The sequence below is a fragment of the Psammomys obesus genome, unplaced genomic scaffold (genome assembly GCF_907164565.1).
Source record: "Psammomys obesus unplaced genomic scaffold, mPsaObe1.curated_primary_1811, whole genome shotgun sequence".
Taxonomy (NCBI): Eukaryota; Metazoa; Chordata; class Mammalia; order Rodentia; family Muridae; genus Psammomys; species Psammomys obesus.
This window is the reverse complement of record NW_026596051.1, coordinates 36,394,709-36,419,923: the sequence shown is the minus strand read 5'-3', so window position 1 is coordinate 36,419,923 and position 25,215 is coordinate 36,394,709.

Here is a 25,215-nt window from a genome sequence, read left to right as displayed (position 1 = left end):
CCTGTAAACTGCTATGCTTCCTATCATGATAATAATGGGCTAAACCTCTGAGCCTGTAAGCAAGCTGTAATCAAATGTTTTCCTTTATAAGTATGCTTGTATGAAATCACTCCTGTGTGAAAGCAGAGTGAATACAGGCCGTTTCATTTGGGTCACGTTAGAATTAGAATGAGGGTTAGCAATAGGGTTAGGTTTAGGGTTAGAGTTAGGGTCATGGTGTCTCTTTATAGCAATAGAAACCTTAACACAGAAGTTTGTACCAGGAGTGGGGTTTTGCTGTGATAAGCCTGACTCTGCTTTTGTTTGGAGGAAGGTAGACTTTGAGACCTTAACTAGGAAAGTGATTAGACAGTTTAAGTGAGGCTTACAGGGCCATCCTAGTAGGAGCCTGAAAGACAGTGATATCAATAGCAATTTGAACTGTGTGGGCCTGGCTTAAGAGGTTTCAAAAGAGATGAGTATTAGTTTGGAGCCTAGAGACCATTCTTGTGATATTCTGGTGAGGAATTTGGCTGCTTTCTGCCCTTGTCCAAAAAAAAAAAAAAAAAAAAACCCTCCATAAGGCTAAATTGAAGAATTATGGGTTAACAGCTTTGGTAGATAAGATTTCCAGATAGCCTAGTATTGACTGTGTTGCTTTGGTTGTTTTTTGTTTTGTTTTTTTTTTTTTTTTATTGCTTACCGCTCTTGTACAGCTCTAAAATAAAAAGGAGCAGCCTGAGCAAGGAAAAATTCAAAATGTGAAGAAAGAGGGCACCAGGAAGTCCTGTGCTCAAAAAGATGAACAGATTAAGGAAAGACCTAACGCTAAATGTAATTATAGGAGTAGTAACCTCAGGGCAACACTCCACCCAGCTCAGCTTCCAAACTGTGAAAAGGAATTAAAGAAAAGCTTAGGGGCCAGTGTGATGGCACACCTTTAAACCCAGCGCTCCAGACTAAGAAGCAGGTATATCTCTGAGTTCAAGGCCACTCTCCTCTACAGATTGAGTTCTATAACAACCAAACTTAGGCAGGGAAGGAAAAAAAACAAAAACAAAAAAAAATGGTGAACATGTATTTGAACAAGAGGGCTATGTTCCAGCACCCAAAGGCAGCAGAATTTGGCAGCTTCAGCTATGTGGTTTGGGCTTTAGAGTCAAGGATACAGGAAAGGAGTTATGAAATCTCCCTCTATGACTAAGGAAAGCCACCGAGGCCAGGAATATGTAAGGGGTGTACTTGCATGGAGTCCTAGAGAGACTATTGCATGAAGCTGTGAAGGTAAAGCCTGGATTTCTTTGAAAACCTCAGGATGTTGGAGATGCTAGAGTTGTGGGATACCAGCCAAAGAGAGCTGCTAGCAGGGAGTGAAACCAGCCCAAGAGACAGAATCTGAAGAGTGCTTTGACAAGAACACTTTGTCTGCATCAGACTTGAAGATGCAGTTTGGGGTTTGTCCTGCTGGGTTTCAGTCTTGCTTAGGTCCAGTATTTTCTCACTATGCTCCCTTTCCTCCCTTTTGGAACAGTTATGTAGTTGTGCCATTATATGTTGGAAATATATGATCTTTTTAATTTTGACTTTATAGGGCTTACAGTTAAGAGATTACTATGAGTCTCAGAAGAGACTTTGGACTTTTAAACAGGGTTACGACTATTAAAGACTGCAGGGACTTTTAAAGTTGGACTGAATGCATTTTTGCATTGCGATATGGCTACAAGCCTATGCAGGCCAAGAAGTGGAATGTGGTTTGAATAAGACTTGCCCCCCATAGTCTCATAGATTTGAGTGCTTAATCACCAGGGAATGACACTATTAAGAGGTGTGATTTTGTTGGAGTAGATGCAGTCTTTTTGGAGAAAGTGTGTCACTGGGTGTGGGCTTCAGGATTTCAAATACTCAAGCCAGATCCAGTCTCTCTCTTTCTCTCTCACTTTCTCTATCTCTCTCTCTTCCAGCTGCCTGCTGATCCAGGCGTAGAGCTCTAAGCTCCCTCTCCAGTACCATGTGTGCCTGCATGCTGCCATGCTTCCCGCCATGACGATGATGGACTAAACCTCAAGACCTGTAAGCCAACTCCAACTAAATGTTTTCCTTCATAAGAGTAGTCATGGTCATGGTGTTTCTTCACAGTGATAGAACACTGACTAAGAGACCATTTGACACTTTTTGGGTGACCAAGAGCCTGAAACTAGCTAGCCAGGGACCAAGGCTGAAACAAAATACTACTGTTCTGTTAAAGGAACATAGCAACAAAATGACTCCTAATAACATTCTGTCGTGCTCATAGATCAGTGCCTTGCTCAGCCATCATCAGAGAAGCTTTTGGCTGCAGCAGGTGGGAACAAATGCAGAAAATTTTTTCTAATTTAACTAGAAAAAGATAAAGAGATTAGTCAGAAAGAGAAACATGATTGAGATCACTTACTGAAGTAGGCATATCAAGCACTAAAAAATCATATGAAGAGATACTTAACCTCACTAAGAATAAGAAAAATGTGAACTGAAGCCAAAATTAGATACTATTCACAGCTCAGGTGAGCAAAAACCTAAAGGCTTAGAAGAAGCAAGTTTAGATCAGGTTGTATGCAATGGGATCCTTTATCCATCAGTACAATAAATGAACATTCATAAACTACTCAGGAGAAAAACTAAGGAACATCCATTCTGACTGTCAATCAGAATAGAAGTGCTATGCTAAACCATAGCTGAATTCATATGTATCCCCGCTCGTGCATGCATTCATAGGCATACATATACAAACATACGACTACATACAGATATGCATATATGCATATATGACAAGAATCATGAAAAATAATCATAGAAGTATTATTTATTATAGCAAAATATTGAAAAATTCTCAGTCTACATCTGGAGGAAAAATAAATTGTGCCATGCCTATAAGGGAATCCCATATAGCAGCGAAAAAGAATACAACAGAGCTCTATGAATCAATATCAATTAATCCCATAAGCACACTATTGATCAGAAGAAAGCCATTTAAAAGTGAGCATTTGCAGTGTGATAGCCTAAGGAATGTTCAGTACAGGCGAAAAAAAGAAATAGAGAGATGAGAGAGAATATATGTAAATGACCAGGCCCTAAATACAGGGGCTGGAGAGGTGTCAGCGGAGTGTGGTGGGACAGTACATCAAATCCCAGGACCCTAAAAGCCAGGTGTGGCTACATACCTGTCACCCCAGCACATGATAAGGCAGAACACTTGGTGTTTTTTTCTGGCCTCTGCACCGGCACATGGACATTTGGACACACACACACACACACACACACACACACACACACACACACACTCATTCACAAATATAAGTCCCTAAATATCAAGATAAAATTTGCTGCTGAGATGTAAAACTGAACAATTTTCATTTCTACATGTAAAACTGTAGGGAGGTTGTATTGGTGGTGAATTATTTCTGAAGCTCAGTCTGACTACTAGGGATATTTTCACATGGTCCTTTGTTATCTTTTATGTGTTCTAGCCACAGAATTGATCAACAGTGGCTGTTTTGCTGATTACTGGCTCAAAAGTGGGCCCTTCAGGAATGAGCTATCCCCATCATGGTTACTCTGTTTTCTCTTTGAGCCACCTTCTCCTTTCCCCTTATATATAAGAAATGGAAAATATTTGCATCTAATACAGTCATTTGTAGGGGAAGGACATGGTTCTGAGATGCTTTGGGGGGGGGGGTTCATTGTCTTCAGCCTCTTCTTTCTTGTGACACTGGAATGATCATGTGATGTCTGTGATGGTGGCAGCTACCCTGAAACTCTGAAAGGCTGCACACAAAGAATGGCAGGAAGGAGTATAGCCAGATGATATCACTGACCCCACCTGGAACCACAGGGAGGATCTTGTGTTTCTTATTAACTCAGTACTAATACCCTAATGTTCCAGGCCGCTGGAGGTGTGGCTTTCTATGACTTGTGGCCCAGAATCCCCCACATTACAGCTGTTGCCACACAGGGCCACACATTCCACCCAATGACTCTGCCCTTGTTTCTGGCTCTTCAGAAGTCTATGCTGTTTGCACATAAGGAAACAGAAGTTTCTTCCTTTCTTCACAGGAAGAAAAAAACAGCAACAAAAACGAAGTGCCTTAGAATGAGGAGTGCCTACCCTGTGCCTGTATCTCAGAGAACAAACAACCCAGATGCTAACGTGGATGAAAAGAAAGAGGGGCACAGAAAGAAAGCTTTGAATGGCCTTCCCTTAAGTGAACTTTACAAAATGAACCCTTCAGGAATTGGTGCAGCAAAGAACCAGCCACATTCACCTTTGCTAATGATTTTCTGTGTTTGGTAAAATTACATTTTAGCTTAATAGTTCATTTAAATGTTGATTTTCTTTCATCCTCAAGCCTTCACCAGTTGTAAAGGACAATGCCTAAGAACATATGTGTGGGAAGAAAATTAACGTATAGGTACGCCCAAACTCTTGCAAGGTAGTTGTTTTCTCAGGACTTTGAACTGTAGAACAGTGGGCAGCCTTTATGATCAGGCAGATACGCATTTTTGCTGAGTTCTACAAAGACATGCATCATATGAATCAAATAGACTTAAACTTGTGCCCCTGTGTGCTTCTCTACGAAAGCTCATCATCAGAGCAGAACATGGGTTCCGTGAAATAATCCTTCTGTATTCTGAAAGACTTTCTCCAGTTCTTTTAAAGCAGCTGTTGTGTGCAGTGGGGGTCAGGGATGAGGAAAATGCAGGTACGGTCGATAATTAGAACTCACTCTAGGCTGTGATGTACATCACCAGAGGGCTGGGACTACCAATTGGTACAGGTATAGAGGAGAATGGCCCTCAGCTGAGAAAAGATTCCAGCTGCAACAAGATTAGACTGAGCCTGAAAGCCAGCCTGAAGCATATCTTCATTCTGAAGAGGGTCTTCTGAAAAAGTTATTAATGCAAATATAAGTAAATTATCTGAGCATGTTTCATTTAACACTCTCTCTTGAGTATGTGCATGCTTGAGCTTTACATACATTATCTAATTAAATTTACAAAAATCACAGGAGATGAGGGCTGTTATTTATGGAGCTGGAGAGATGGCTCTGCAGTTAAGAACATTGACTGCTCTTCCAGAGGATCCCAGTTCAATTCCCAGCACCCACATGGAGGTCATAACTGTCTGTACCTCCAGTTCCAGAGGATCTCACACACACACACACACACACACACACACACACACATAGACACAGTCAAAACACTAACACACATAAAATAAAAATAAATTTAAAAAAGAAGAAGAAATGAAAATGTATTTGAAAGGTGAATACTTAGATCACAGGACCCATGAGGAAGCGTCTCCTATTTGCTGAGAGTTGGGTGTAACTCTTGTTTGTGAACTTGGCAAATGCCACCCCCAGAGTTCTGGAGCTAAAGGAGTCTCTTGCACAAATCTTGTTCACCATCTAAATCAATGCTGCCCATATATTATCACTCATGCAGGAAACCACAACAAAGGTCCTGGCTGTCCTGGCATGTGATGATCAAGGAAGATGTTGTACAAAAGCCCCGATTTGAGGTGTGGGAGCTGCTGAAACCTGACCTAACATTTTTATGACACTTATCAGTATCATCTGGCTTCTTATGGTGGATGGCAAGGGGGGTGTGTATTCTTCCTATTGACCTTTGTCACTGGGTACATGCTCCAGGTCCTCCAAGGATCTGAGATCCTCTGACTTCCATCTTAGAAAGGGATTGATTTTTGACACATAGATTTGTCTGTCTGCCTCAGGGTAGACTCATAATTATTTCTCTTATCTCAGTTTCCTTCCATAGGATATTAGAACTCTAATATCCTATGGATGTGTCTCCTATACCTGAGTGTATGTTCCCTGTCCCATCAAAATGCATCTGCTTTCTTGCTTTTCTTTTGAGGTCCTAATAACTTCCCATCAATCATGGTACCATTTGTGTCTGACCATTACACATTTCACATATGTACTGAAGTATCACATCACACTCCATTAATACATACAGTTAGGGCTTCAGAGATATCTCAGCTGATACTCACTGCAAGGCAGGAGATCCTGAGATTTGTAGCCAGAACTTACATAAAAACATGAAAAGCAGTGGTACATGCTTGCCATCTAAATACGGAGAAGAGGAATCAGGTAGGATCCTGAAGCTCATGGCCCGCCCAGTCCAGCCTAATCAGCTGTCTCAGAAAACAAAGTAGACTGAGGTTGGCTTCCGGCCTTCACACACATGCGTGTGATCCTTTACAAACACGTGCTTATGCAAAGCAATCAGTATATATAACTATTGTGTGTCAAAAGAATTTAAAGAGTTAAAAACGGGAATGAAAATAATGAGCTCCATTAAACTTCAATTCTGTAATTTAAAACAAAGTATAAAGGGAAAGAGACTCAGGATTGGAGGAGAAGAAATGAGCAGAGGACATGGTTTGTTTGTTTGTTTGTTTGTTTGTTTGTTTGTTTGTTTTTTGAGTGCTGGGGTGAATATTGGTGAGAATTCCTGTTGTATTCTCCTCAGATGCTACCTGAGTATCTGTGAAGAGGATGGAACAGGGCCCTATGGCAGCTGCCATTGTCATCTTCTCCCATTCACCCTTGGATCTCAGCATTCAGAAGAAGAAGGGTTGACTGGACACAGAGGGTTAGTCATATCCTGTGAGGATATGGAGAGAAGCTGGTGCCCTGGTGCTACAGCCACAGGAACGCTTCCAGAACAGGAAAGGGTGGTCCTCCGAGAAGCCAATGGGAACAGTGCACAGCAGTATAAAAAATGTTAATTTTTTTCTTCTTTTATCTAATTTTGAGATAGGGTCTTGCATAGCCCAGGCTGTCCTTGAAGCCATGATCCTTCTGCCTCCATTTCCTAAGTTCTGTGATTGTAGGTGTGTATCATCACAACAACTAAGGATGTGTTCATTCATATTGGCACTTTATCTAGTTTATTTCTAGGTCTGACCTATCTTATCAATTAGCCCAGTCTGACAGGAAATCTATTGTTCAATGGCTACAGCCAGTTTCAACAGACTTGGGAACTTCTTCCTGTTTTAATGGGGCTAAAGTGAAGCATGTGTCCTCTTCAGACTTCCCGAGCTTCTCTGGAAAGGTTACCAAAATTCAGCATCCAGGAGGAGGACCTGGGTGCTCTCTCAGAAAGCCCTTGTCGAAGAGATGTTCATCTTTCTACCATTCATCCTGGAATGTGTGCGGATTATGCTCTCCGTCTCCCTTAAACATGTTTATCTTTGTCTTCGTGTACAAAAATAGTGTGTGTGAAGAAAGGATCAACAGAACGATAACCCCATGAAATATTCCTGTAAATTTGCTGTAGTTCTCAAGAGATGCTTTGCTGTTTACTAGTGGTGAGAATTAATCTGTGCCCACAGATGGCAATTGATTGCATTCAATAGCTACCTATGGTACTGAATAGTTACCATAACCAACACTGTTTTCATGGGAAACAACTTTGCTAGTGCCTCCTTGGCTTGTTTATCTGTTTCCCTATGGTGGCAGAAATCTGTTGTGTAGCTGTTTCCTCTGAAGTGTAGTATTTCCCCAGAGAGGAAGAAGGGAGGCTTGTCAAATGCACAAGACTCAAGAAGCTCGTGGAATGTACGAGAATCACAGGACCAGGACCTGAGACTACGTACGCAGTAAAACCAGTGCCGGACACAGAGAAGCCCAGTGACGTAGCTGCCTGCCTGTCGCACGCGGGCATCCTAGGATGCAGTTTTATGAGTTGTCCCTAAGTTGTCACTATGGGATTTCTGGTGATGCAGTTGCTCCTCTAAGTAAATTCTCACTTATGGTGCTAAAAATAACCCCAACAAACCCATTGGTTCACTAAGCTGGAGCAAACGGCCCCTGCTGGACATGCTCAGTAAATCAACTACACCCACTTTGCTTTCGTTGTTTTAGAAAAAAATCTTGTTTATGGATAGATCTGAGGTACAATACAGATTTCCAAAAGTGTGCCAATGGACACAGCAGCATAAAAATGAGGACGCTATAGACAGCCAACTGAAACCACAAAATGTATCCCAATCATCCCTGTGGAAGCTCTCTCTTCTATTCTTATTTTTTCGGTAATAATTAGTGAACAAAAACAGGTCCACAGTACTATACAGTAGGGCTTCAGGATTCAACACGAACTTCTACAGACCGTAGGTAAAAACATGTTTCATAAGACATAGCTAACACTTAAAGAAACTAAACAAAATTCCAAAACTGAGTAAGCAAACGACAACTAAGAAGCGTTTTCCAACGTTTACTCTTGTTAGGAAAACAAAAATAGTTCAACTCATCTATCAAGACACAGACAAAGTAAGACACTGCGCGAGCTGGATATGCACATCACTGTTTCTTCCCAATTGCTTTAGCCCGTGCACAACCAATGAAAAGAAACAAACTCTACCACCACCGCCACCACCCAAAAATGGTTCTTTTTGTCGCTAATGAGAAGAACAAAACTGAATGAACACATTCACAGAAAGTGACACCAGAACACCATAAAACGGGATTTTATCACTGTGTCCAAAGGCTCTTCCCCAAGTCTTGTCTGAGGTGTTAGCATCACTGAATGTGTTGTGAGTTGAATGAACACAACTTTAGGACATATGCTCTCGCTAGAGACGGTGAATGCAGTAGAGATAACATTTCCCCTAGTTGTTTGTTTTTTTTTAAACAGGGTTTATCTGTAGTATTGGCAGTCCCAGACTTGCTTTGTTTACCAGGCTGGCCTGGAACTCACAGAGATCCAGCTGCCTCTGCCACTGCTGGCATGCAGGCTTCCAGCTCATAGTAGTCTTCTTATAACAAGCTCTGTCAAAGAAATGGCTCTTTTAAATCCCAAGGTTCTGTCTTTGCACATAGCAGTCCTTGTTTAGCTGAGCTGTGCACTTTTAAATACTGACTAGATTTTCCGATGCATCATGAAGTCTTTCATCACCATTTTCTCATATTTTGGGTGTTTGCTCAGCTTTTCCTTCATTCCCGTCTATCCTCTTTTGCTCCCTTCTTTTATCACAACCTGTCTCACCTACTATTAGGAAGCTGGCTCAATAGAAGCACCAACCAGAAACCTGGGACCTAGACTTCTAACCTGCACTGTCTCATGAACTCACAATGAAAAGGACAAGTCAGAGGAGCCCACTAAATTAGATTCTTATTACTTTCCGACCCTTTATGACATTTCTGGTCCTCCTAGACCAGTTGAAGCTTTTTATCCATATAAGTACTTTCATGGTGGCATTTTTCCACTGTAATCTAATATATCTACACCAGAATAAATGCTTCTAGGTCATTCTTTTTTAATGTAGCCTTTCCCTGTGGTCTGGCCATATCTGCAATGGCATGATCCCTAGCATGCACTGTCAGTAAGTCACTGACATTCTCCTAGTGTCTCCTAGAGGCTACTAAAAAGTCACTTCTGTATCACGGGTGTTTTCAGCATGCCTGAACTCTGATGTGTCTTGCCGTCGTGTTGACTCATAAACATAGATGCACTGTGCATGAGAAAATTCTTTTCTAATTTGAGACTAGCTGACCTGCAGTTTCTGCTTAGGTCCCTGTTGCATTGAGTGTGGCTTCCAAGAAGAGGCCCTTCGAATCATAGCTACGTGCCATGTGCATCTAGAGTTTACACTAAATCAGAGGGAACAGGGGATGTCAAGAGTTATCAGAACAGAGTACAAACTGGGTGGCCAGGTCTATTCTCTTGTACTGACGGTCATTGCAAAGACTAGCAGTCTATCAAGGAGATGGTGGCTTCAGATACACTAAATAGAGGACAGGATTAGGGGAGCGCCTGGCGGTGAGTGTGTTTATTTCCTCTGTCCCCTGCTTTGAGAGTTATAAAAGTGCAAGTACCCTACCTATCCTGCTTTCTCCCTTGCCTCTGAATGAAAGAATGGATGCTTGACCCAGGTTGGCCATTCAGAAATTCTTTCATAGAACTTCAAATTGGAGTTGAATAAAGAAAGACAGCATTTGGCTGTCTCTACCATGCCAAACGCTGAAATTTACCAGGCAGACGGAACAAGCAGACAGTCTAGAACAAAGCCAATACAAAACAAAATAAAATTTGAATTGTAAGCAAGAATGATGCAGTGTGTGTGTGTGTGTGTGTGTGTGTGTGTGTGTGTGTGTGTGGGTGTGTGTGTATGAATGTGTGTGCGTGCACATGTGTGTTTAGGAGATAAAAGATATAACTCTCTGGATCCTCTGCAGCTTGGCAACCTCTGATAATGTCCAGTAGCTTAGGCTAGCTTCTATAACCTGCAAACAAAATTGCCCCTTCCAATCAGGCACTCTATTAGGTGTGAGCTGAGCCATTTCTTCCCACACTGCTGTGCACTTTACCAGCTGGCCATGCACTCGATCATCCATTCAAGAAAGATGTGGAGCTCTGCCGTGTGCTGGGTACCTCTTGGGGCCTCTTTGGAGATACAGAAGGGCAATGCAAACACAATGACTGACTCAAGAAGCCCACAGTCCAAGCAAGAACGGTAGTGTGCTGATCTCCTATGGTCAACAACTTGGGAGAACTGAAGTCATGCAAACATATTTTTATGCATAGAGAAAACACAAATGTCACACACTCACCATCCTCAGCTGTGCAGAGCTGTCATCTCCCCCACTTCCCTGTAACCAGAGTGTACCTCTGAAGACGCCATTCACCATCTTCACTGAAGATGAAACAAACAATCCCGCCCATTCAAGGACACCCGAGGCTGTAAGATGCAAACTCCAGAGAGTTCGTGACAGTGTTCTGCTTCCCAGGCAGATTCCAGGGGCAGGCCTCATGCCACCAGATCTTTCTGTGACAACTTCGGTAGGAATTACATGTCTACGAAGCCTAGTCAGTGTCCATCCGGCCATCTTCCCAACAACACTGATGAGCGGAAACGTCTGCACGCCGCAATGCACCACACTAACCCACCTTCCTTCATCCTTCTGCCAGCCTGGGGAGAAACTGAGTAGAATACAGTCACACCCATTCATTTACACTTTGCCGTGGCTGTCTTCCCTCTGTGGTGGCAGAATTCAGTAGCTGCAGCAGAGACTCCAGGTCCCCAAAAGCATGAAATACTCATTATCAGGTTCTTTACTGAGAGATCTTATGAGAGGGCTACCTCAGACATGTCGGCTGCTACTTCTTCTTGAGACCTCAGTGCAGCAGATAGCCTGTTTTTTTTAGCGTAAGAGCAAAGCCAAGACTGTCCAACTTCCTGTGGTTTCCATTGATATTCACAAATGACCCCAAGATTTAGCTCCTCAGAAAAGCAAGGAATTATTATCCTGCCTTCTCACCAGCCAGCAATCTTGCTTGCCTCCATTTGGTCCCTTGGCTAAGCGCTTCTCCTGAGGTTTCAGTCAGTCTATCGGGTCTCAAGCCTGGATTTAGAGACCCACCACTCCAGGCTATGCCTCCAGGGTTCTGCTGAGAGCTCACACCAGTTTTCTCTCCACAGAGACGCCCTACAATGTGGCAGCTGGCTTCTATCGGAGTTAGCAACCCAGAGCAGTGTGTGACGCCTCAAAAGAGAAAAGCCATATTATTTTCATACCCCATCTCTGTTATCATTTAATTGTGCTTCATTATGATACTATCGTATGTGTACATGGTTGCCTAGATCATATCCCCCATTGTCCACATGTATCCCTACCACTTACAACTTACACATTATGGAAGATAGAATCAACTCTAGGATGTCCTAGTCAGGTGCAGTCCTCATTGGTTTTTTGTTTTGTTTTGTTGTTTTTTGTTGTTGTTGTTTTGTTTTGTTTTTTGAGACAGGGCATATCACTGGCTTGGAGCTTGCCAGGTAGTCTAGGATGACCAGCCCTGAACGTCAGATATCCACCAGTCTCTGCCTCCCCGGTGCTGAAAGTACCAGAGTATGCCATTGTGTCTGGTTTGTTTTCTAAATGTGACTTCTGGGAATCAAGCTTAGAACATCCTGCTTGCCTGGCTGTCTCCCTATCCTCCATTTAGTATTTTTAGAATTCCTCATCTCAGTCTTTCCCTGAAGCAATGGATAGTTTGGGGCGTTGGGAGATCAGCAAGAAAGCCATTAGCTATCTTCTAATTGTATCCCGCCATATTCATCTGCATATGAGATCTGTCTGTGCAAAGAAGCCAGCCAGTGAGACAAAGGAGTGCAGACAGGGACTTCAGTGTGCCATCTGTCCTCCACAGGTCTAAGCAGACAACTCAAGGACTAAACATGAGAGTCGCGGAAAAATAGCAACAAGTCTTCATGAGACAGATGGTGGAGGGTAGAGAGTGAAGTCACAGGCCCCGCTCACAGGGAAGCCACACTTTATGGATATCATTGTCTCCTCTCCGGCTACTCCAGGCCCTTGCTCAACCTCACAACAGCAAAAGACCCATAATGTCTAAAGAAGATTCCAACTCCAATAAGACTTAGAAAATGATTTCCTCATTGTAAGAATAAGCACCAATAACAATAGCAGCTGCTGCTTCCTAGGTCCACGTTGCTGTAACTTTGTTCTGCACTTTAAGTACATCACTTCATTAAATACTTACCCTGAAGACTCTGCTAGGAAAATAATGATATAGTTTTCTTTTTTTTTCCTGTTTACTTTTAGATAAGAAAATAAACAAGCTTAGATAAAAGAATTCCTTGAGTCACATAGCTATAAAATAGTGGAGTTAGAATTTAAACTCCCAATCTACCTGAGCCTTGAGAAGATTGTCTTTGCATAATCATCATAAAAAATTAACCTGGTATATAAATCTTCTGTCCATGAAGGCTTATGGGATAAATACTGTTTTCTTATTAAAATAAAGATAAATGTGTTATGAAAAGGGAAAATTAATATGCTTTGTTAAAACCAAACACATGAACCATACACAAGATCTCTGGGGACGTGGGTTTCCTCTTAGATGGACTTGGATTTTCGTTCATTAGAAGTCTAAGCAGCCCAGCAGCCCAAGCCTCCTCACATATAAATGGCCATCAAGGCTCAACAAAGGCTCAACTATACATTTTCAATACAGTCCTTGTGAGAGGTCCCCAACACAACTGCAACTTCTCTACATGGGAATAAGCAAGAATCTCTTCCTCATTCTCACCTGTGGCTGCCCAGCCTCTGAGTTCTGCTACAATCCTGTTGAGATCTTTGCCGAGGAATGAAATGTTTCAATTTGCTTGTTGATTTCAAAGGCAACTCCCTGAGAAATAGAGCAGCAATTGTGTTTACAGTCACTTGAGTAAAACATTTTATTCATTAGAAAACAGTCTTTGCAATTGGAGCTCCCCATGCATGAGCCTGCAAAGGGCCGGAGCCGCTCTGCACGTTTCTGACCATTTCCAGGGAAGTGCTAACATGTCGTGTTGTAACTTAGAGGAAAATGGAGGGTGCAAAGCTAGGCGATCTGAAGAAGGGCAACTCGATAACTTAGACCCCATCTACTGGAAATTGGGACACAGCCCAAGCTAAGAGGACAACTGTATTTTAAAGAGGGACAGTGTGCTACATGCTCTGGAGTTGTGTGCCTGGTTCGTTCCACACAACCTCTGTGGGGTAATCACTGCTGTCCCCATAAGAAAATGCTGTATGAGATGGTATAAGAGACCCCAGAACTTTTGAAGGTGGCTGAGGTCCAGCACAGCAAAGCTGGAAGCCAGAGTATGATCCGGTTCTGAAAGGACACTGGTCACCACATATGCTCGGCCTTAGACTCTTCTTTATCAGAACAGTGATAGCATCTTCATTTATGAAAGCTTCCCTTACCAGAGGCTGCCCCAACCCTGGGAAAAGGTGAAGATACAGAGGTCAGATAAACAGCTAGCTGAGCTTTTCCCCAGAGCAAGCGCCAGAGCCTTGAAGAAACTTCATGCAGCCCCATTGCGGACCACTCTGGAAAGTGCACCCCAGTATGACTGCAAACACCAGACCAGCAACTACCATGCTTCATAATTAGCGCTCATAATTATCATGACGGACCTACCTTCACCTCCCCTTCCACCTGCTCAGTCTTACTCCACTGTCTCTGACTGTCTGAATATAACCTGGAACCACACCGTGGAAAGAATTATGGGGTGTTTCTCTTGCCACTTACTCTTTAAAGCACAGAAGAGAATAAGTAGAGAATGAGCAGTGGGGCGCTGACCACAGCCAGTCTAGCCAAAGGCATCAGGCTAGATCATTTGCCAGTTTATAACCCTCACAGACAGACCCAGCACTAGCAGATGGAATTATACCTTTAAAAATTATGACACTATTATATCATTAATCTGTATTATACAACCCTCTCAAAATTTAGTGGCTTACCACACAAAGCAGCTATTTGACTCACAGTTCTCTGTAGCTTTCCTCATCTGTGATGCATTTGCCTTTCAAGAAAACCAGTGACTCTGCCTTTCTGGGGGCGGGAGGCTATTGACTAGGGCAAAGGGGAAGCCAGACATTTCCCTCATGCTCCAGCTGATTGTTTGGGCTTGTCCCCATGAAAGCTGGCAGAGTTCCAGGGTATGAACTGAGTGCTGCAGAACCCTCTAAGCCACAGGCTCATCACAATGATCCTGCCGTTTTACCCACGTCCTCTGGGCTAACCAAGACACAGGGCTGCACAGAGTCAACAGTGGAGAAACAGACTCCGTTTATTGATAAGAGCTGCAAAGTCACGATCCAAGGGGCTGAACACTCCCTGAGTGGCATGAGAACCACTTTTTCCAGTGTCTACAAATCTATCTAATAATTTCCTGAGAAAATAAGGAAAGTAAAGGTCAATGTATTTTCAAGCCCCTTGCCAGACTTCAATGCACCACTATGAAATATTTATCTCCATGTGGAATGCATAATGCGTAGCTTCCCCCAAAGCTTCAGCAGCAATCACACCCTTTTGGCTTTGCTCATCTCCTCTCGTGGGCCTGAAGCACCGAGAATCATCTCTGTAATACACCATTCTATGCATTGAGAATTTCCAGCCTGGGTCAAGAAAAAAATGTCTGATTTCATAACTTACGGGATGAAATGCCACCAGTAGGGCACTTTTTTCAGGTAGAGGAGAATGGCTTGTTTCATAGTAGGGTTGAGGGGGGAAATAAAGTACCATGTAGACCCTCAACCTTTGCTTACCACCTGGAGAGATCACAGCATGAGTTTCAACAGCCTCCCAGAAGTCATTAAGACTTCATAGTGCACTGAATTGCTGGATAATAACAGCTCTTTGCACTTATAGAATGTCTTTCCTCTGAGGAGCACCAAGTAATTTACTAGCACTCATTAATTAATTCTCAGTCCCCACGTGAGATGAGGGTGTGTTATTATGCATCTTGACAGATGTGTGAAGCAGGCGAAGGTAACTAAAGTGACATTATGTCTTCTCCCAAGGTCACTTCTGTCACCCTTACCGGACATCTTCCCAGCCTCACGTACCTCCCTCTTCCAGGGAAGCAGTGGGATTCGGCATTGTGGAGCTCCCTTCTTTTCAGAAAAGTTTGAGTTTTCTGTATTGACCACGAGAGATTTTCTGTTCCACTTTGCCTTTGGTTTTGGTGTCAATGTGCTGTTTTAAAATCTAGTTTTCTGGTGTCCAAGTACCCATGTGGCGGGGGGGGGGGATGTGGGATGTGTACAGATGAATTCTGGCTGGCAAGTACCATGGCATGTGCATGGAGGTCAGAGAACAACTTTTGGGAATCTGTTCTTTCTTCTGTATTTGAAGGGATCTGACTTAGGTCATCAGGCTAATGTAGCAAGCCCTTTCACCCACATTCATCTTGATGGCCTGGAAGTGGTTCTAACTGCATTGATTCGGCTTTTTGTTCATTTATGGAGAACGTACATCCCCTTGGCCAAAATGTGATACCAGAACTGCTCAGAACATGATAGAGGGACAGAACTGCAGAGGAATTCATGTTTGTCTTATAGCTTCAAAGCAGTATTCAACAAGGAAAGAAATGCAGATCTGCTTTTCTAAGAGGAGTCTACCTCAGTGAGCTGGACATGAATGCTTGGGAAAGCAACTGGCTCTCAAGGAGTCTCCTATATGACTTAAAGTCATCCTTTTCTGGTTACTGTTCAAAGGTTTTCTTCTGTGACAGCATTTCTCTTCAATACAAATCCAACCAATAGAGTGGACTTGGTTTTATAAAGAGCTGGAAGAACCTGTCACACACGAAGAGTTGCCCAATTTATTTAAAAATATACTTCGAGTTAAACATCTCCATAACCTGAGAAAAAGAGCCTTGGCCAGCCCTCTCAGCCATGCAAAACCAGCTGTAGCCATCTCTGGCAATGAACACTTCAGATGACATAAATATCCAGGAGATGTGGTTGGGGAGATGACTCGCTGGGCAAAGTCATTTGTTGTGCAAACATGAGAACCTAACTTTGAATTTTTAGTACACACACACACACACACGTCTAGCATGCTAGTAACCTCAGCATTTGGATGTGGAGATAGACAGCTGCCAGGGGCTTTCTATCCAGCCTAGTGGAAGCTATAAGCTTCTTGTTCAGTGACAGACCCTGTCTCAAGACAATAGGACACAGAATGAATCTGCATGTGAGATCATGGACATACGTATTCACATGCATTCACCAGATACATCCATACAACACACACACACACACACACACACACTGGGTGATAGTAAGCAATACTTCATTTCCAGGGTCAGCCTAGCGAAAGCGAGCTTTGTAAGTTTAGAACCCAAAGCAATTCTCTTTTGATGATACAAAACTGTGCTCAGGAACCAAGTGCCTCCTGCTCTTCACACATCTGCTCGTGCACCAGAGGCCTGATGAGCCCTTGAGCTGGTGGAGATCATGACCTGGGCTGTCGAAAGATATTTGCGAAGCCTGGAGCCTGCAGAAAAATACTCATGAATAATTTCTTCAGCTCTTTACCATTCCCACTTTCTCCCTGCAGGCCTGTCTGCATGGAGGCTCTTCTGGATAAGGTGTTCACATTTTAACAGTATAGGAGGTAACACAGAACCTTGTCCTGGGGTGTGGTCACATAGAGCTCGCAGGGAGACATGAAGGAAGAAGGTCATAACAGATGTGAGGCCACCAACAAGGTTGAGAGGCAGAGGTGGAGCTACCAGACAGCCTAGACCCTCACCCCTAAAGAGCTACTGGCAGTGGGTGGTTGTAGGGAGAGGGATAGTTGGTTTTCTGTAAGGGTGTTTTTAAGGACTCAAAGTTGGGTTGGGAGGGAAATGGTGGGGGAGGAGTAAATATGAGAGGAGTTGGGTAGTGTTTGGATATGATCAAAATGCACTGTATAAAACTCAATTAATTTTTAAAAATGAGAGGGGGAAAAGGAAGGATCCAGACCATTGCCTGCTGTAGAACTGTTCTGAGCATGTCATATCCACAGTGGGGCAGTAGGTGCAAGGGACAAGCCTGTCATTGTGCTTGGGGAATGGCCTGCAGCTGGCAGCTATTGGCGCATACGGACTGGTTCCCACAGGAGCACAGAAGCGTATCTTCATGCTTTCTCTCCCGGTGAGCTGCAACGCTGCTTTTTTGTTCCTAGGTCCTGAGATTAATCTTGCATGTCTGTGGATGACAGGGAATGTATGTCCTAACATGTGTTTTAACTAATTGCTCATTACTGAGTGAAATTTGTCATCTTCAACCTGTCCTTTTTCCCTCCCATCTGCCCACACCTGTTAAATGCTCTTGATTATTCTCCAAAGTCACATCCCACTGATCCAGCCTCTGCTCTATCACTGAGGGGCCCTGGGTAGCACCCTCAGGCCTCACTGCTTGCACTGGATATTTGTTCCTCAGGGTTATCATGAGAAAGAAATGAGATGTCCAGGTATAGTTTGGCCACACTGTTGGCCACCGTAAATGCTGAATATTTTTATTCCCCATCTATTCTTCCTCTGTATTCCTATGGCAAATGACTCATCCAACTATATATGGTATAGAGTCAGGCTGCTTTGTGTAAGTTAGAAACAGTAAGCCCTTTAAATTAGTGATGGTGCTATCCTGACCCTGAGGTTAGAAAGATAGAAATGGGCTTGAGGGAGGTGGTCAGGAGTAATTGATTTTCATAGGTACGTTTACCAGGGACTTAGACCTAGTCATTTGTTTATGATACAAATTTGCAATTTCAAAATATATATCAAATCAACCATATTTTGCAATAACCTTCTGTAATACAGTGAGAAAGTCACTGTATTTACAGAGACACAGGAAAAATAAAAGAGCGTGAAGGGGAAAGGCAAAACAAAAGCTGTAGCCCAAAAGAGCATGAATAAGATACAAAATCGCCCTGAGAGAAAAACGTAAATCATTGGTGAAGGGTTTGCTGGCTCTGGCTTTGGGTAGACCAAGGTTACTGTCCGTGCCAGTGTATACAACATCATTAAAATGTACATTACAACGTGTGAAAACTTTTGCAGACATCTGAGAAGTAGAAACCGGTAGTTAATGAGTTAACACACAGAGTATTTGAAGACAACTCCATTTCTTTCTGACCTACTTAAAAATGAAGCATAAAAAGAAGATCCGATAAGAGGCAAAGAGAAATTTCAGTCTTCACCAATGTTCTCTTTCAAGAATGTTTCCTTGCCTCAGTATGTGAATGTTCTATAAACAACGAAGACCCGATGATAAAACTCCAGTTATCTGCTGAGTCTCATTTTTCAAGGGCCTTCTATTTCCCAAATAATATTGGGAAACATCTTTTGTTCATGAGCCAAGATTATTTGGAGGAAAGCATGAGAATTGAAAAGAAAATTAACTAACGTCTTTGTAGACCCTACCTCTCACCTTCCTGGCTCTAAGACATGTTTTTGTGTCCTCAGCAGGAGGCTGTCTAGTCTATATGAACACCAGGTACTTAAGCCACCAAAGAATCAGCCTGAAAATGACCTCCAGCCTTCCTTGTGCTGGTGGAGAAAATCCGGAAGCAAACCTCCAAGCAGCCTCCTGCCGTGAGCCCTGCTCTGCTCAGCAGTGTTTCTATACATCCGTGCTCTCAGGCAAAAACTGTGCCTCTCTCTGCATTTCATTCTGAGCCAAATACACTTCAGGCAATCCTGAAAAGAGATGATTAGTAACTGTTCCCACCCATCGGTGCTTTGTGGCTTAATTAAGGACAATGATGGCTTTGGGGGTCAGAAAACACGTTAGGACACCAAGTCAGTCCTCACATAGTCCCCCACCAAGCAGAAATGAGGGGCAAATGGAGACAAAACAAGACCAATCAGAAGGACTTCAATCCATGGTGAAGGTGTCTGTTCTCCAGTTCTAAAAAGAGAGACAGAAAAAGCAAGGCTGAGAGGCCGTCTGCCCACTGCACTGTTCGTGTACATGACAAGGGAAACAGGCACACAACTGTACTCACACTTCAGCTCACAGCATCAGCGGTATGGACCCAAATCACGTTGTGCATGTAAGAGAGTTGGGCTTCACACACACGCACACGCACACACTAGAAAGATTTTGTTAAGAGAGATGTCCAGGAATAAAGTGCTAAGTCTCTTCTTAGAAAACTCACACTCCTCCGACCTTGTGTATTGAAGGCAGCTATAGCTAATCTGAGCAAATCCGAGCTGCGAGCCAGTCAAGTTAAGGTGTGTGCCAGCTGCCTTGGGCCGACCCCTCTGCTGTCCACCAATAGATGGTCACACACAGCCACTCCACTTAGCACGTGGAGTGTCAGACTCCCCAGGGTCCTCAAAATTCCCCTCGCCATCTATCATTGATTACACCACAGTAAAGCAAACACAATAGGTCTCATTCACATCAACGGCACAATTGGGAGACAGTTTTAAATTTTATTCCGTAAAGAGGGTGGCTTTATTGTTGAAGGTGCAGGAGGAATACAGATCAGGAGATTTCCTGTCCATAAAGAGGCCAGCATTGGAGTCTGGAGGGATGTGAAGCCGAGAACGGGGATTCGTCCCAAGATTTATGGGTAAATAAAATGAGAGCTTTACAAAGTGAGAGAAGAGGACTCTTTAATGTGGCTCCCCTTTAGAAATATTTATACAGGCCTGTGAGCCAAGTCCAATAACTCAGAGTCGATATGGGAGGTGTTCACAAAAACATATCAAATATTAAAACTCCCATTTTGCAGAAAAACACGTCATGTGTTGTATAGGCAGAGTAGAATTTAAGCAAACTTCCCTTTGTTTTCCACCAAGGATTTAAGCTCCTGGTCCCCCTCACCATTTCACATTCCAGGAAGGAAAACGTCCCTTTGTTGTGGAATCAGGAAGAATATAGGAAGGTTTATTGCATCATCCTGGTCCTGCCTTAGGACCTCAGCAACTACAACATGACTGAGCTCCAGCCTGGTCCTCGGCAGACACAAAAAGGTGCCAACCATGTCTCCATACAGTTCTGTAGCGATGAGAGAGGCCAAAGCCAGGGCTAGCTCAATGGTAGAATGCTTCCCTAGCCCATCTGAAACCCTGGCAGCCAATTCTGAGAACAGATGAAAAGGAGGAGAAAGGGAAGGAGTGAGAGAATGGAAGGAGAGGGAGGGAGAGGAAGCAGAAAGGAGGTGAAAGGAAGGAGAGCAGAAAGGAAGGGAGGGAGATCAGCCCTCCTCACAGGTACTAGGATTAGGAGCCTTCCAGAGAGGTAACGAGGGAGTCCTGAGGCTGGGCACCAATGGGCAGCGGGTGCTGACCTCTCCACACCTCCACACAGGCTGTGTCCTCTGCTTAGAATGCGAATCTCCGAAAACATCCACGACACCCTTCTGAATCTCCAGTCTGGACTTTCTCCTGCCGCACTTACCTCTCAGCCTGGGTTCCCCTTCCTGTTCCCAGTCACACAGCCTTTGCTAACGCTGCCAGTGACAACATGGGCATTTGCTGACATTGACACAGGACTTCCAGAGCTGAGCAGGGGCACAACTGTCCTGAGGTGGAAATACAGACTTGCTGCTTCTCATAACAAGATCCCTCAGCCAAAGGTGACAGTGTTGACAATATACACTGTGTATAAAAAGTGTCTTGAAAATGCTTTTGTGCAACTAGAAAGGTTGTCAAGCTTTCAAGGCTCCAAGAAGGTGGGTATTTATTTGCTTTCCCTCACATTCCACTTAGCAACAGCAGAGCCTCTGGAAACCTGGCAAAAACATAGGTCCCACTTCTACTGGGGGAATCGTTTTAATTACCTCCAAAGGGGTGACGCTCAGAGCTGGAGGCTTTGGAGGGGAAAACTGTTAAGACAAAGGTGCCCCAGAAAGCCTTGGTGAACGATATCCAACCTTAGCAAAGATCTTGAGGAAGTCAAAGGGGAGAGAACTGAGGAAAGGAACTGAGACAGCCAGGTCCCAGGGTCAGGAACATTGTAAAAAGAGAGAGTCCCTGCTAGGGATGCGCGGAAACTGCCCTGGAGGACTGCGGGCTGCCCTTACGCCTTTGAGAGGTGCGAACCAGCTCATGCTGCCAGGGAGAGATGGGAAAGCAAAAGGCAGAATTCATGTGACCAAGGCTAGCTTTGAACCAAGGCTACCTTCCCAGCAGGCTGAGGGGAGCAATACTGGGATGATGGGAAAACTGCCTCTGAGACATAGGGCACTAAATTTAGGGACCTTCCTGTGATGTCTCCTGTGTCTTGGGGCTGTGGGAACAAAGTCAAACCCCCTCTCCCCACAAGAGACCTCAACCCGCATAGTCCTGTCTACCTGCCTGCCTACATTCCGAATTGTTGTACTTGCCTTCACTCACTGTAAGGGAAAACCTCCAACATGGAAGCCGTCATCATGTTGACAGGATGTCACACACATCATGGCCATCCCTGAACAAGTTCCTGTAGAACCAACCAAACAAACAAACAAACGGCCTGCAGGGACCCTGGAAGGCAGAGCACTCTAATCAGGTACTAAACACACAAAAGGCTCCAATCTTCTCTAGACACCCAGTTGTGGCTGAGAACAGCAGAACCCTGTTCCACACTCCTCAACTGTCAAGTAGGACAGGTGAGCACCTTCAAAGCCCAAATTACCAGAACCAAAGAATTACATCACTGGGATATTAGGGGATTGTGCTTAAAGACAAAATGGAATACTTAATATTCGTCTGTTGCCTACCAAAGCAAATTGCACAACGTGGCTCAAAATGAAATATTTAGTTAGCTACTCTGAAATGGATTTGTTTTCAAGCCATTAATCTAATTAGCACACCCAGCTTCCCCTGTGCAGTGCTGTTCTTGTTCACATGAAGCCGGCACCCAGCTTGTATTTGTCTACTCATGTACGCGGCTATCTTGAAGAGCCGCCCTTGTCACACAGACTATTTTCCGCTCCCTTGCTTTCTGTATTTGTGGGTAGCATTCATTATGAACAAAACAAAATAAAGAAACGGCTCCAAATGAGGGCCATTTGATGTTTCGAACTGTACCAAGAAAGGGCTATTTATTCAATGTGTGCTGCAGACGCCGCAGCTGGATGCCACGCACACGCAAACCGAATGAGCAGCCGCATAATCGTGACAATTGTGCTTCGCAATATGCTCCCTTTTCGCTGTGTAGACTCGGGGAGCGCCAAGGAAGAAGAAAAAGAAAAAAAAAAGAAAAAACACTCACTTTGTTCCTTTAAAATTTTCAGCTTTGTAGACTCTACCTGCTTACCAATAAATTTAAGACTATTGAAAATACGCTGTAATAAATTTATGAGCAAAAATTACTCCCCCTGAAAAATTATGTAATGAACAATTTGGAGGCAGCTGGAATAGAGAGTAGCTGAGCGAATGCCAGCTCAATATTGCCATCTACAGGAAACAGTGGAGAACCACACAAACGGTCCTTTTTTTTTTTTTTTTTCTGTTTGGTTTCCTCCAAGGGAGTAGGGAAAGCGCGCCAAGGCGGTGTCCCGTGTGTACGATACCGATAGAGAAAGGAGATTCTGATCTTTAAATGATTCAAATTCGAGACCACGTATCTTCAGTGTTTGTCGTCAGGTCCCTGGCTGGGGAGAGATTGAGCAGAGCCTGCTGACCGGGAGGGAGGAAATTCAGAAGGGAGCGATTCTAACCTCAACCTCCACTCCCAGCCCACCACGCAGCCCCAGTCTTAACATTGCCTAGGGGTACGCTCTCAGCTTGCTCAGGTATGGTTTGAAAGTGAAATCTAAACAGGCTGGGTTCTCAGAACCAAGGGACCAGCAAAACCAAGGAAGTTCCAATTGCACCCAGCCGGTGGCCTTCTTTGAAGAAGTGCAGGGACCTGAGAAGCGTGGTGTGTCCGGAGGAGATACGTTCACTGGGTGTGTCCACTTGAACTAGCTCTGTAGTCCCGACCACCCCTCACTCCCTTGTTTATCATGAAGCAAACAGCTCCACTATGCCATTACCCCTGCTGCCACGATGCTCTGCCCAATTGCCTGGGTGCTGAAGTCTCTAACACAGATGAAATAAATCTTTGCTCCCTTAAATTGCTCTCTTGGGTATTTGGCCGCAGTGGTACAAAAGCAATACAAACTGTTTAAGAAAGCAGGAATATTGCACATGTATGCGAGATCTCTAGCTGTCTTATTCTAATGACTAAATCGTTAACTCTAGTCTGAATGAAGACCCTGAAGGCCAGCTTTGGCTCAACACAGCTAGCCTATGAAATTTGAAGTGAGAATTTTTTTTTTAAATGTGCGCTGGCCAAATGAAAACAGAAGAACCTAGGAGGTTTGTTACACTTGTGGGCGTTTACCAAGTGAGGCTTTGTGCCGCACGTTGAAATGCCAGTCTAGTCAGATAGGGGAGCCTCGCCTCTCCAAGTCAGAGACCTCTGGGGTGTGGGGCTTAAGATCCATGACCTCACTAGCCCCTAGTTAGGTTTCCAGTACCAGGCATGATTTGTCTCATGCTGAGCTGGCAATAAGTCCAATTGAAGAGCTTTTAGTAACTGCGAAGATTTGAGTGTCAATTTTGTGCCCTGGGGGATTCCTTGTGTTTTTTTTTTTTTTTTTTAATAAGCATAAAAATAAAGGACATTTCAAATTACATATGTGAGAGACGAAGGCCACAGTGGTCATGTAGGTAAGGAAGAGTGTTATGACATGAATGTGAAGTGTCCCTCCCAGATCTCTGTTTTAAGTGCTCTGTACCCAGCTTGCCTCCACCCTCATTTCATTTCCCCTCTCCCCTTTCCCCCTCCTCCTCTTCTTAGAGAAGGGGAAGCCCCCATGGGTACCAACCCACTCTGGCACACTAAGTCAAAGCCAGACTAGGCACTTCCAATCCCACTGAGGCCAGACAAGGCAGCCCAGCTATGGGAAAGGAATCCGACAGCAGGCAACAGAGTCAGAAACACCCCCCACGCTCACACCCCCACTCCAATTGTTATAGGACCCATGTGCTGACCAAGCTGTACATCTGCTACACATGTCTAGGGGCCTAGGTTCAGCCCATGCATGCTCTTCAGCTGGTGGTTTAGTCTCTGTGAGCCCCAATGGGCCCGGGCCAGCTCACTCCGTAGGTTTTCCTGTGGTGACCCTGACCACTCCAGCTCTCTCAGTCCTTCCTCCAATTCTTCCGCAAAACTTCCCAAGCTCCACCTAATGTTTGGCTGTGGGGCTCTGCATCTGTTTCCATCAGCTGCTGGATGAAGCCTCTCAGAAGGTAGCTATGCTAGGGTCCTGTCTGAAAGCATAGTAGAGTATTATTAATAGTGTCAGAGTCTGGCTCTTTCCCATGGGATGGGTCTCAGGTTGGGCCAGTCCTTGGCTTGCCATTCCCTCAGTCTCTGTTCCATCTTTATCCCTATACTTCTTGAAAACAAGACAGATATTGGGTTGAAGGTTTTATGGGTGGGTTGGTGTAGTCCTTCCTCCACTGGGAATCCCTCCTGGCTACAGGAGGTGGCAACTTCAGGCTCCATAACACCCCAACCCTTAACCCCCCCCACCCACCTCCTACATCTACTCCCCATCCCCCAACTTGGCTGTTAGGAGTCTCAGCTAGGGTCATCCCCACAGACTCCCTGGAGACTCCCCTGTCCCAAAGATGCCCACCACCACCACCACCAACTTCCATTCTCTCTTCTGGTCCTCACCTTACCCCACTCCACCCCACCCTACCCCATCTCTACTCTCCACACACCTGATCCCCACACCTGATCCCTACCCCTGTTTTTTGGCCCCCAACCACTCTCCCATCCATTTTCCTCCCTCCATTCCCTTTGGAGTGAGAGTCAGGATATAAAGTTAATAGATAATTTTTTTAAAGAATGCATTTTTAAATTTTTTAATATTAGTTATAGTTTATTAACTTTGTATCCCAGC